General features: G+C 46.9%; 1 pseudogene; it reads right to left on the reverse strand.

Moving 5' to 3' along the window:
• Window positions 1-288: 288 nt before the first annotated feature.
• LOC102729974 (large ribosomal subunit protein uL1 pseudogene) lies at window positions 289-4,319 on the reverse strand (annotated as a pseudogene).
• Between the last annotated feature and the right edge of the window lie 10,122 nt (window positions 4,320-14,441).

Consider the following 14,441-nt stretch of genomic DNA (forward strand, 5'->3'; position numbering starts at 1 on the left):
GTTGGAATGAAATTCTATGCTCTGACTCCCCTTGGTCCACTTGGGGTCGCAAGTATCCATCTCTTCTGTACCAGGTAGGATTCATTTGCAGAATATAGAAGCCACCCTAGATATTTAAAGCAGAGAGGGATTTAATTCCAGTACTGAGTGCTTGCAAAATTGTTGGATGGTCTGAAGGAGTGAGTTTTGTTTTATTTATTTATTTATATTATTTATTTATTTATTTATTTATTTATTTATTTATAATGGTAGCACTAGGGTTTATTAAGCTATGGTTTAGTATGGGATCTAGGGCTTGCCCATGGTGCTCTTAATGTATAAAGCCTGGATGTTCTGCCAACTCTTCTTGAGCAGTGACACCAGGAAATTGGCAGCCAAGTGGATGTTGTACACAAGCTCATCATCTGTCATCTCGTGGCCATCAGCCACTGCCAGATACAGCACCTTCTTCATCTGGAATTTGATGGTGGACTTTACTTCATCCACTCTGGCTGCCATGTTCTCATTGTGGGTCAGCAAGGAGGGGAACTTGCCAGTGTATTCAGGCCTGGGCCCAGGATTTGTGGGATCTGCTTGATCGGAGATTCTGAAGCCAAAGAGGCATCATACTTCTTGGCTACCTTCTTGACTAATTTTTTATTCTTATTGAGTTTCTTCAGTGCCTCAATGTCCATGTGGGGAATATACACAGTCTTGGCCTCATCATAGTGCTGCTGGCCCCCCAAAACACAAACGGAGAACTTGGGGCAGGGAGTGGATTTAAGCCTGACAGTGCCTCAGAAGCGTTTGTCCTTCTGAGGGTCAGAGTTCTTCAAGCTGATCCGTCTTCAACCTCCACTGTCTGAAGAAGTGAGTTTTAGATTGAAGCTTTAGAAATGACTCCCAGAACACAGCAGAAATAACTTGCTGGGGAGAGCTATGACTCTTGAAACACTCAGGAAGGAAGGGGAATCAGGAGGCCACCATGAGAACAGTTGAATTCAAGACCACATGTCATATTTGCGATTTGGGGATCAGGAAGCCAGGAAGCTGGTGACATTGCCTCCAAACTGCTTCTGAAACCCAAGACACAATTGACCAGATGTTGAACCATTGCTTCATGGGAAGTGTCCTTGAGCATGCGTGCCTACAGAAAATGTGAATGTCGTAGGGAAACTATCTCTTCTGCACTCTTGCCTTCCAAATCTAGTTTGAATGGAGAATTTTGGATAATAATTTGCATTTATATCATTGTCACAAAAGTCTAGAACGGTGGTTTTTAGCTGTATAATCACTGCAATATGGATAGCACAATGGGGGGCAGTTGGAAAGGATTCTGAGGACCAGTCCACCACAGGAGGAGGCTGGGAGGGTGCAAGGCTCTCCTAGGGAAGGAGCCACACCCGCAGCTTCTGGGACTGTCCAGGGTCAAGTACACCTGTAGACCAGGGAGTAATCATGGGATCAAGTTAGTTGTCCAGAGGGAATTTAGGTTACAGGTTATGATTCAGGTTATAATATGTTGTTACTAGGAGAGGTAAAAGATGCTGGGTGACAAAACCCAAAGATGTCCCCTGCAAGGTATATGATGCTTTATCATTACAAGTACCTTCACCTACACTGTTCCATTTGATTCTCACAAAAACCCCATAACAGGAGGAAGGTGGCTGGGGGGTGGGTGGTTAGAGGGGTCCATCTTACAAAGGAGAAGTTCAGACTCAGAGGTTAAGAGCCTGCCCAAGCTAATCCCTTACAGCTGGTGAGAGGCAGTGCTTACATTCAGACTCAGTCTCCTGACTCGAATCCCATTCCCTTGGGCTAGAGCAGAATGTGGAAGAAAATTCTTTGTGAAACAATGGTTCCAACCCCCCAGGCTTCTTATTCCAGGGGCCTTGAGGGAAAGCATTCCTCTGCTTTGGGGCAGCTATGGCCAGACTGGAGCACAGGGTCATGGAAGACAATGGTACAAGAGAAGAGGTAGGAAACTTGCACAAGCGCTTGGATGCTCAGCACCTCCCTTCATTTGGTCTTTATCTGAAGAATGAAACGGGGAGTTTCATGTTTGTTTGTTTAATGCTGGGTGTTCCAAGATGCCACAGTATCATTTAAAATATCTGAATTTAGGACATAGATAGGCTCACGTTTCTCCCAAACAGCAATATTTTTAGCATTAGCCATTCCCACGTAAATGCAAAACCTTCTTTGATAATAGATCAAAGCAAATCCCTCCTCCTAGCCTTCCTTGTGGGCTGCAAAATGACTGGGTTTGCATAAACCAGATTAGAGCCACGCAGAGCTGCTACCAGTATTACAAATGCCTCCTGGTGTCAGCATCCAGGAAAACCCCTGTTACCATATCAGCAAGAGCTTCCTCCCGTGAGTCTCGGAGATTCAGGCCACCACCATGACAGACATCTCAAACTGGACTGCACAACATCCTAGAGGCACCGCATTTCAAACAAGGGGACTTGCCTTGGGGCCAGTGGGTCACTAAGAATCCAGGGGCACGAAGAGCGAGCACCAGGGCCTACCCCCTGGAATTCTACGTCGAGGTCAGACCCCGTGGGGCCTGCGTAGCTGCTACCTGCAGACAGTTCCGTCCCTCTGGGCAATGCAGCCAAAACTGTTTGTGATCAAGGAGGTTCTCCCTTTTCACATGTGTGGTTGGGTCATCACACTCCTAGAGTCCTCACCATCTGTCTTAGCTCAGGCTGCTGTAACAAGTTTCCATAGACTGGGTGGCTGAAGGAACAAATACTTGCTTCTCACAGTTCTAGAAGCTGGAAGTCCAAGATCATAATGCTGGCAGTTTCTGTTCTGGTGAGAGCCCTCTTCCTGGTTTGCAGATGGCCTTCTCATGTCCTCACATGCTGGAGAACAGACAGAGAGAGAGCAAGCTCTTGTGTCTTTTATATATATATATATATACACACACGAATCCCATTCACGAGGGCTCTACCCTCATGGCCAATCACCTCTCAAAGGCCCTACTTCCTAATACCATCACACTGGCGGTTGGGATTCCAACATATAAATTTGAGGGGAATACCGATATTCAGTCCATAGCATCATCTTGTTATAGAGAAGGCTTTTGGTAGCAGCTGGTCTCTCCTGGGGTCCTGGCCCAAAGTGGCCCAGTTGGGTCAGTCTTCGCATCATTCATACCAGGTCTTGGTGAAGCCTTTATGACATTTCATACAGTGAGCTGGCTAGTTCTTTTTTTCTCTCATTGCTTCATTTTTAACAAAGTTAAGAAAACACTTCTGTTATGGGCTGAAAAATTATGTCCTCTTCCAAATTACATATGTTAAAGTCCTAAGCCCCAGTACCATAAATATGACTACATTTGGAGATTGGGTCTCGAAAGAAGTAATCAAGTTAAAATGAGGACATTAGGGTGGGTCCTAATCCAGTATGACTGCTGTCCTTATAAGAAAAGATTAGGACACAGACATGTACAGAGGGAAGACCATGTGAGGACACAGGGAGAAGTCACCAACCTGCAAGTCAAGGAGAGAGGCCTCCCAAGAAAACAGCCTTGCCAACACCCTGATCCTGGACTTCTAGCCCCCAGGACTGTGAGACAATCAATTTCTGTTGTTTAAGCCACCCAGTCTGTGGTACTTTGTTGTAGCAGCCCTAGCGGACGAATACACCTTCCTCCAGACCAACTGGTAGTATGATCTCCTGCCTCTTCTCCAGGCCTTTTTCTTGATAGCACTGCTGATAATCTGTCCTCTGGATGCAGAGATGGCAATGAGGCCATCACCAGTAGGTGTGTGCTTGGAGTTCTTTCCCATGTATGATCATGGAATCATCCACTCATGCTTTCTTTCTCTGGACCCTCTCTAGGGCCGAGGAAACAGCAAAGGCTTACCAGGTGCTCCTGGCTGGGGAACATTTCATGGAGGGGAACTTCCAGGGGGAAAGGGCCCACATGTATTCAATGCACCTCCTCGGTCCCCACATTCACCCTTCTAGGCAACTGAAGCACCAAATATTTATACCTCCATTTCCTCTCAGCATCGGTGGTTTAATCCAGTTGGACCTTGCCTTCCTAAGTTTATTTCCAGCTACATTGGCACAACACACAGACACATGGATTTCCTGGGTTGGCTTATGTTTCCTAGACAGGTTTAGTGCCTTGTCTCATGCAGGCACGATGGGCTCACACATGGGGACTGATCAAAATGTTATCGATGAGGGCAGTTGATACACTGTCTTGCTTTCAGCCCTTTACGGTATAGTTGTGTTCTTGCTACAGTATGTTTAATAAGCATTGTGAACTCATAGTTAGGAGAGTAAGGATTAACCATATCACTAATGGTTGCACAGGTCATGTTGCCTCTCCCCCTCAAAAGTCTCATAGGACCCAGTGTTTTAGCCATCCCCGTCATTCCATCTGCTCTCCAGACAATCGTATTTGTATCTCCCGTGTCCTTAGCGATCGCCCCTTTGTGCACAGGCTCTTGCTGAGACTATCGACGACCTCCCATTGTACCCAGCACAAGTCCTGACGTGCATTGGGGCTTAACTGATATTTCCTATATGAATAAATTCTGCTTATGATTTAGATTAATTTGCACCTATTAGTCATTTTAATTTCAAAGTAGTTCTCTTTTTTCATCCTCACTGTACCCACTGTAATAGTTAAGGAATCAGAGACATGTCACCCGATGTGATTAGCAAAGGCTTAGGCCAGGGTGCATAGAAAATATTAGAACTCCTACTCCTCTGTATTTTTAATTTTATAATTTAATGTATGTTTCACCTACATTATTAATGTATTATATGGTAGAGTGTATAATATACACATACCAATAAGCAAATACACATTGCAGTTGCCTGCTGGAGAAGTTTTCACTAAAGGAGTTGGCATTTTCAGGAATGTTTGGAGACTGAGCCAAGACTAAGAACCAGCCATTCCTGCCCCTCTGAGCCTCATTTCCTTCCTTGTGAACCAGGACGTGAGGCAGGGCCTGGACCTGTGACCGGGGCACCCTCCCGGCTCTGCCAGTCACTCTGCACAGACTTTTCTAAGGGGCAGATTCCCCTGGAGAAAGAGAAGTTCCTGCCTCCTTGGATAGTTTGTGGACTCCCGCATGATGATGCATGTGATACATTAGCCCTGCTCCTGTCCCACAGAAACCCATGTGTGATCCCTGCCTGAGAGAGTATTATTCTGAGAGAGCCTCCGGAGCCTGCCTTATAGTCAGCACTAAATAAATGTTTATTAAATGAATGTGTGAGATGCTCTGAAGACCAAGTCCCTGCCCTGGTGCTCGGAAGGTGCATGTCCTCTGTACCCTGCTGCTTGGCAGTAGGACCAGGGCCGAGCAGGGCTGTGAAATCTCTAATTGCTGCATGTCTCCTTCTGCCTTTAGGGTCTGGGAAGGGCATGGGAGATTGAGAGTCTTTGACTTCATGAAAAGATGCAGAGAGAATTCTCCATTCTTCTTTTGCCTGATGAGTTGCTGATTTAGGGCATCCCCCTGGGATTTCTAAGGGTGGCACTGCTCTGCCTCGAGCCTGGCTGGCAGCAGGACCCCCGCCCCCTCCAACCCAGCCCCCAGTCCTGGTAGACAGAACCGAGGAATGAAAGTACTGCTGGGCTCTGGGGCCTGGAGGAAGCAGGGCCTGCTGTCTGGTACTCAGAGGTCCCTCAGGGTGGTGCTTGTTAGACCCCTTCAATCCATCTGGAGCTTGCTGGAAGGAGAGCTCTTTTCTGAGAGCATCGGCAGCTAAAGAAACCTGGCTTGTAGTGACATCCAGAGGTCATGGAGAGAGGCAGCTGACTGGCAAGGGAATGCATGAGGGTGGCAATAGTTTAATCTTAATTTGGGTGCATCTACAGTTGCATTTTTAGCTGGATATCAACAAAAGCCTGGAGGCACAACCTTCCCTATGGGCACATTCCCAGAGTGCAGACAAATCCAGCTCGGGCTGCCGAAGAGAGGGGCGCCAAGGGGAAAGAGATCTGAAACCGAATAGCAGAGACAGACAGACACACAGACACACACACAGTGGAACCAGAGAGTCTAGAGAGCTTCCTGCAGCTTTCAGACGTCAAAGTGCATCAGAATCACTTGGGCTGGGCAGCTTGTTACAGACCTAGGTTTTGAAGCCCCGCCTCAAGGATTATAGCTCCGGGGTGGGTCTAGGAAATTTGCAGATGAGTTCCTCAGGTGACGCTGATGGGGTGATCTGTGACCCACGCTTTGGGAAAAGCTTTTTTAATGCCCAGTAATGAGAGTTTGGATTGCAAAGCCTGAGAACTAAATGATTTTGGAGCCTGGGTCACTTTTGTGGGGAGGCTGGTCTGTCCCCCACCCAATTGTTCTAGAACATTGGGTAAGGGAGTGTGGTTAAGGAAACAGGGTGCCAGGAATGAATGAAGGTGGGGATCCCAGCTTAACAAGGGAGGCAAAGGATGTAAAGACTGGCCTTCCTGATTCTTCCATGTGTACTGCCCTTTTGTCCCCCTCCTCTGGATCCTGGACCACTGTTGGGGGCAGCAGGGCAAGGACCAATCAGCCAGTCAACTGACTCTTTATAGAGGCCAGGCTGGCCAGCCTCCGTGGGGCCCCACTGTGGTGCTTCCTGCTGTCTCCCCTGGACCTGCCAGGCTCCTCTAGCACCCCCACACCTTCTCCCCTTTCCCCCCACCCCAGTCTACATGGGCCTGCCCTACGTACCATCTTCTTCCCTAGGAGAGGCTTCAGTGAACACGTTTGGCCTGGCTCTCCTCTTGAGGACAAAGGCAGGTGGCCATCACTGGCTCCATCTCTACTAACTGCCCTAGGAGGTGATAGTAAATCGTTTTCAAACCCGCTTTGTAAAGCCCCACCTTGGTGGGCAAGATTCTAAAATTCGCTCCTCCCCTTCGGATCCCAGCAGCGGAGCTCACACGTACCTCCTTTGTTTCTGCTTGCCCGTAAGGCTTCTTTTGAAGACAGGCTTCTCGTGGTTTAAAGAAAAAAAATTTTTCAACCACAAATCTGGTGTGTCTGCCTCATTTTTCAGATAAGGAGGTCCAGAAAGTAAACTCTCACCTTCCTAGTTTGCAGTTTTGATTTGGACATTGGATATTTTCTTAAAGGGGGTCATATTTTTTTTAATCCAAGTTCCAAAGTGGAACCAAAAGAATAACAGGGAAACAGAGGTTTTTGGAGAGCCGAATTCAGGCCAGTGGCATTGGTGATGACCAGCAAACAAACAAGGAAGCGGCCGGAAACGAAGGAGGCACGAGTGTGAGCTGCTTCTCGTTGCCGTCCTTCCTCAAGTGCGTGCAGCTGGGAACACCAGACTGGAAGCCGGTTTGCAAAGCAACCCAGGAGGCCCTGATTTCTCGTGTTAAATGTTTGCGTATCCGGAGTCTACATGTAGCCTCTAAACAGCACTCTGCCAGGTGTCCCCTGGCCACTCACCAGTCCCTCCGGCGTTGGACTGTGCGAGGCAGGACGGAGAAGAGGGAGAAACAGGAGGGCACACAGATGGGCTTTGCTTCCGGCGCCAGCCTCCTCAGCCCGTTGCTTGCCTGGTTGGCTAACCGCACCCCCGTCTCAGTCTGCTCGGGTGGCCGCAACAAAGCACCCCAGGCTGGGGGCCTTAACAAACACTAATTAATTTTCTCACAGTTCTGGAGGCTGGAAGTCCATGATCAAGGCGCCGGCCGGTTTGGTTTCACCTGAGGCCTCTCTTCTGGGCTTGCAGATGGCCACATTCCCGTCGTGTCCTCACATGGCCTTTGGTGCGGGCGTGCGTTCCTGCCCTTCTTCTCCTATGGACACCAGTACTATTGGATTAGGGTCCCACCCTTCTGACCTCATGAAAGGTGCTATGTGCCCGTCACACTGGGCAGTAGGGCTTCCGTGTATGAATTCTGGGGGACATGATCAGTCGTAACAGTCCCTCAGCTCCTGAAGCGAGAATGCTTTGGGCAGAGGCTTACCCTCTCACACACCTTGTCATGTGTCACTTGAATCGGGCCCGGTACACTCTCAGTAGCTCTTTCAACAGCCAGCTATGGGCTGGGAACACATGCCCCACAGAGAGCTGTTTCCTTCTATTCTGCTCTTGGAGATTCTGAGATCCTCAAAATTCAGCCGGGTGCTAAGAAATGTGCTCTTGTCTAAGGTGACCCACGTGGGACCTCCCTGCCCTTTGGAGATTTAGGTTAAACTTGGCTCGAACTCTATGTGTGTGGCCTCCCTACAATTTCCTTGCCTCATTTTCTCCAGCTTCTCTCTGACCCCTCACTAAATTCCTCGGGCTTCTTGGCCTCAGACTGGATGCAGGAGTCTGCCCCTTTACAGTTCCCACACACATCCGGACTCATGCAGCATTTTCCATGGTCACTTACTTCCCTGATTCCAGGCAAGGACAGAGTGAGATTATACCTGTAGGGAACAACCTTCTGCAGTCCCCTCCTGGCCCCTCTCAGCGCCCCCTCCTTTCCCAAAGTCCAGGCTCCCCTGCCCTACTTGACCCCTGAAAAGTGGGGTTCAGTTCTGGTGCCTAGGGGATGCTCTGATGTACTGCCCAGATCTTTCCTTTCAGGCCTGAGTCACACATCCCCCAGCCGCAGGGGGCGTTGCTTCCTGAAACGCTCGGAGCTGAGCCTTTCACCGGGAACTGCCCTTGAGTCAGGGAGCTGCCTCACCTAACAGGACATCCTAGGCCCGATGACTTCTCTGTGGGGTGGGGTACAAAGGCGCAGCCCCATGACTCCATTTGGGACAATTCTGAAGAGCTCAAGCTCCCCATGGAATTGGCTGCTGACTTTGCTGCGACTTCTCCCTTGGCTCCATCAGCAGCACTCAGTCCTCACAGGTGTCGCTCCTGAGCGGACTCCCTGATACACTTCCTGAACCCACACCTCCATCTCAGAGGACGTCTCTGGGAAACCTGACCCAAGGTGCCAGGTCTGGCTGCCACAGAGTGATCTGCACCTTCCACGAAGTCCTGATAAGTCAAATTCTCTTTTTTTTTTGTTTTTAAATCATCATTCCCTTCTTATTGACAGAGAAACCAAGGCCCAGAAAGGAGGAGGCATGCGAGCCCAACCTCACGCATTGTGTAAGTGGCTGAGCCCCCCAGAAAGGTACAGCCTGAATTATGTGTCAGTCTTGTTTGGTTGGTTAGCTGGCTGCCGTAAGGCACTGTGGGTGCCTGATGGTCAAACCAAGCCATATGGTCCTGGCTATGGGAGATGAAAAGTCTCTCCCTTGCCTGAATCCCATCCCTCTGTGCTCTCTTGTAGGTCTGCTACATTGACACTCCTTTTTTCTAACATCCCTAGGCTCTCTCGCTTGGAAAGCCTAGACCTCCCCATCTGGTTTGGTTTGGGTTATTTTGGTTGCCAGGAGCTGAAACTCATTCTGGAAGGCTTGGATGATCTCAGGAAATCCAATAAAATGAAAGTGCCTGAGCGTAGGAAGAGTTGGCCCACAGAGGCTACAGGGAGTGCCTCTCATCTCTCTTTTGAGGGGCAGTAATGCATGGTGGCTACAAGCAGGGAGTCAGCAGTCAGCCTACTTAGCTTTATATCATGGCTTTACTGTGAGTCATCTTGGGCACCACTTCTTGTGTCTTGGGTTCCTCATCTGTACAACGAGGATAATCGTAGCACCCATCTCCTGGGATTGTTATGAGAAATAAATGAGGTAATATCAACATAAGGGACTTAGGACAGCGCTTGGCACATATGAAGCACCATAGTTTACGTACTGTTATCTCTTACTCATGGCTTCTCCACTTTTCTCCCTGTATCTGTTGTTCTCTTATTCTTTATTTCCCAACCACTTCCTATGGGCCTTCGTGACTTAGGTATGTACACTACCTGATAGTAGCCTCTGTATTCTCCTCTACTTGATTTTCAGCTCAAGGAGCCATTCCCAAGGAGCATCTTTCATCTGTACCTCTTAGTTTGGGGCTCCTTGAGATGGAATGTGATTGTCCCCAGTCAAATTTTTGAGCCTGTCTATTCAAATGCTATGTCATTGGCAACTTAGATTGACTCTGCTCAAATCAGGTGCCCACCTCAGTCCAATCATCTGAGGCTGGGAGCATGGGGCTAACCAATTCCCTCTCCTTCAGCAGATCCATTGCGCGGGGGCAGGCTCTATGGGAAGGGAATGAAGGAAGGACAGAAACCCCAAATATGTTTGCTGCATTACCCTGTGAAACTGCTACAATCTTTGATTTCCCGCGTGACCACAGTTCCTCTCACCACACGTGTTGGAAGAGTAATGTTTTATGATGGCTTTGCTTCCTCTCTACCTCCTCAACCCCTTGCATCTGACAGTCCCCTCACCCACTCACCCGGAAGCAATTCCCTGAAGACTCTGCTCAACCCTTTTTCTCCTTGCAGTGCCTGCATCATTGAGCCTCCCGATCACCCCTCCTTTGTGAAATTCTCCCCTCTTACTTTCCATGCTGCTAACCAGCCTTATGGTCTTCCTGCCTCACTCATCAGCTTAGCCACTTCTGCTACTTTAACAGATACTGGGGCATCTAATCTTCTGTCTTGGACTGTAAGCCTCTAGAAGGCAGACACTGTGTCTTGTACAACTCCATATTCCACAAAGGCTTCCATACAGTAGGCACGTAGCTTACTTTATGAGTGTTTCAGTAAGCTTTTGCTAGGTTATGCTATAGTAACACCCCCCAAATCCTAGTGGCTTAAATCAACAAAGGTTTATTTCTTGCTCATGTTTCATGACTCTTGCAGGTCATCTTCAGCTCCATTCTTAATGTCTCAACCACTGTGGGATTGAGAGTGAAGGAATACTCCTCATCTAACATCTACATTTGTGGATACAGAAAACTGCAAGAAACATGACAGAAACAGTGACTCTTGAGACTCTTGAGACTCCTTCTTGGAACAGGCTCTGTCACTTCTACTCACAATCCATTGGCCAAAACTAGTCCACAGTCAAGTCTGATTATCAGCAGGGTGGAGAAGTAGGAAGAACCACAAGTATGTAACAATGAAGTCCTTTTATAGAAAGTGTGTTGTGAATAATTGGGGAAATGATACAGCATTCTACAAAGCAATGAAACAGTACTGTTTAAGGGAACCTTGACAAGGAGAGACTTAAAAGTATTGCAAGGGAAGTGCCATGGTATCCACATTTCTATACAACGAGGGATCCATTTTAAGTTATGACTCCAATCAGAATATAACTAATCCCTTCCATGAGAAGGGGCATAAGGCCTTTGCTCTTATTGGTTGTTGCTATGAATGTTTATCTATCTCCACCGGGAAAACACAACAACCATCAGAGAGTACAGGTGCTAGGGACAGGAAGCTCCAGAACTCACAACACCACGGCCAGATTTTTCAGAGCTTAATGGAGGAAATGGAAGCATTCTGGAGGAAACAATTGACACTAAGTAGTCAATGACTCTGTTTTGTGCCAAGGCCGAGACTTACCACCAAGAATCTGTGGAAAGAGGCAGCAGATGACCGTGGACAAGAACAACACAGGAAACCCAAAACTGGCCTAGATCAGATGAGCTATGCCTTCAGCTAGGCAGGTTTAGAGTTATTGTCACTTCCCTAATGAAAGGGAACTAGAGACAATCCTTGAGGTTCTTTGATGTTAAGCACAAGGAATAACATTTATTTGGTTCTCACCACAGAGTGTTGGGTTAGTCTTAATGAGTACCTGGAGTTGGTTTCATAGACTTATTGCAGAATTGTTAGGTATCTGGCCCAAGTGAGACCTACCTTCCTAGTAGATTCCTGGTAACCAGAGTGGGCAAAACAAGGTGAACAACCCCTCAATCCAGAATTTAGTCTTACTGAGGTCTGTTCATATCTGGGTATGACAAGTGCTGTAGGCACTTGGTAAGCATATGCTCAGTGAAGAAATTCATTCTTCCTGGAACAGATTGGGCTTGATGCCAATTACTGGGAAGGATGAAGAGGCCCCTAGTGGGACTGAAACTAGTTAATGAATTCCATCACTCTGTCAAGGACATGAACTACTTGTTATAGGGCACAATTTAAAAACCCAGAGGTTAGTGCCCTCCTTTATTAGCATGGGCTAATTCTGAGCAATCCATGATACAAAGCTCAGCCTCTAAACTAGCTAAAACAATAAATCCAACTCCACCAAACCTACTGTGATTTTTTGCAATTTCACTGAAGATTTTCAGAGGCTTGGGGGTGGGGGGAGTTTAAATAAGTCTCTTCTCCTAAAATCTTCTGATTCTCTTGTGGGAAATGGGGTAGGTTGGAGGGTCACCCTGTTTCTTTAACCTTCTTCCACACCGTCAATACCTCTCCCTTCAACAAGCTCCCTTCTGCCCAGCAACCTGGCTAGGGAGGCTCCCTTTTGCCCCACAAAGGGGTTATCACAGCATCTTTCCCTCAAATCCAACCCCCTCCCTCCAAAAACCTTCACACAACAGTTACCAAGAAGATATTTTCTCCGTATCATTAGGAGCTGTGCAAGTATATTTTCTTGTGTGAGTTTGGATACAGTTATACATTTACTTATTAACTTTGAGAAATTTATTTCATGTATCTGAAATTCATCTATAGATAAAATAGAGACTGAGGAAAGGTTGACAGTTTGGCTTAAGGGACAATCTGTGCTGGGATTGCCACTTTCTACCTGGGTACCATGGACAAATTACCTAGGATCTTCAAGTTTTAGATTCCAGAGCGATGAAATGGGGAAATAAGAGTACCTGTCCCACAGAAGAGAGGATGGTTTGTCATGTAACTCTTGCAACATGGAGAGGGCTTTGCATTCTTCCTGGCACATGACAAGTGCTCCAAAAACATTAGCAATTATTTTTTATCTTAGCAATACTTAACAGAGCAAGGAGAATATGTTCCAATCACGTATTTTGTCCCAAACTCATGTAGTGGTTTTAAATGTGTCTGCCAATTTTTGTCACTCTATCAAGAAAGGCAGTTGAATTTCCCTTTTCAAGAATATGGGCTGGCTTAAGGGCCTTTTTTCTAACCAGTTAAACTGGGCAGAAGCAATGACTTGTGACTTTGGAGGCTACGTTAGAAAAGGCAATACAATTTCCACCTGGCTCTTTCTTTTGTGTCTTGAGACATTTGCTCTTGGAAGCCAGACACAACGCTGTGAAGAAGCCCAAAGCACACAGAGAAGTCATGTGTAAATGTTCTGGCCAACAGCCCCAGTCGAGGTTCCAGCTGATGGCCAGCAGCAATCAGCCATTGGACCTGTGGAGGGGAAGCCTTCATCATGACTCCTCAGCACTGTTTGACTACAACCAAGATCTCAAATGATAGCCATCTAGCTGAGGTCGGGGTAGGCACACACAGGTGATGGGTACGTGGTGGTGGTGAGTCTTGAGAGGAGTTGCCATTTTTGTTCTTTGTTCTTATCTCCTAGCTTAAAAACTGAGTGAGTTTCATAGATGTAGAACAACATATGAGTTTCATGTCATCATCTAAGTGGCATCATTTTTAGGCATGTTGACAAGTATACCACCATTTTGTTCCCTGAAATGACAGAATGTGACACTGGGATACTCCACCCCCATCTTTCCTGTCATCCTCGCGACAATTATCAGGCTGTCAGGTCATTTCTTTGATCTCACGGGGATGTTAATCTTGGCCATGGAAATTACAGACACTGAGGATGGGCTGGTAAGGGGTTTTGGTGCCCATCAAAGCTCATCCTATGTAGCTTGTTGTTCTGGTCCTGGAGAAAGCATTATCTTCCTGCCTCAGGAGTTGTGCTTCATATAATCTTTTGTAGTGAAAAAAGAGAAAGGCAAAATCCAGAGCTAATAGCCTGCTGTGAGGTATAAGGACAACATGTACACATCAGTTGGATTGTTCCTTGTAACCCCATCTTTTTGATTTAATTCCATCCAACAAGAAGGACAGTGTGAAGTGCAGGACTGTGTTGGGGATGGGGGCAAGTTATATGGAGAAAGTGCTTCAAAATAAAAAATTAAAAAATAAAAATTATATATTAAAATTAAAATTAAAAAAAAAGAGAAAGTACTTCAAGAAATTGTCTCCTCATTGTCAGTCCATGGGTAGGTAGATCTGACAAAGATTAACACAGAAAGCCCTAGCCGAAGTCTCCTTTGTAAACATGAATTAGCTAGAACATGGGGTTACCAGCCCTCTTCCATAGAGTCTTAGAACATTAATCTGAGAAGAACTCTATTATTCCCTTAAAATTATTAAGCCCAGTGACTGGTGTGACTTGCCCACAGTTACATGGGCAAACAGGAACAGAGCTGAGAGCTATAGTACAAGCTTTTGATTCCAACCTTATGGCTCTGGGTTCTAAATGTAACCCTTCTAAGTTGCTGACCTTAACCTGGCCATTCCCCATGCCTTAATTCTGGGGGTCAATGATATCTTGATTGAGCTTCTCAGAGAGCAGCTGGGTTCTTACTTTGAGGTCAGTAGAGAAAACTTGAGCTCTTGGCATTTTCCAGGAGGATAGGAA

The sequence above is a fragment of the Leptonychotes weddellii genome, chromosome 3 (assembly GCF_054177405.1).
Source record: "Leptonychotes weddellii isolate Sample4059 chromosome 3, ASM5417740v2, whole genome shotgun sequence".
Lineage (NCBI taxonomy): Eukaryota > Metazoa > Chordata > Mammalia > Carnivora > Phocidae > Leptonychotes > Leptonychotes weddellii.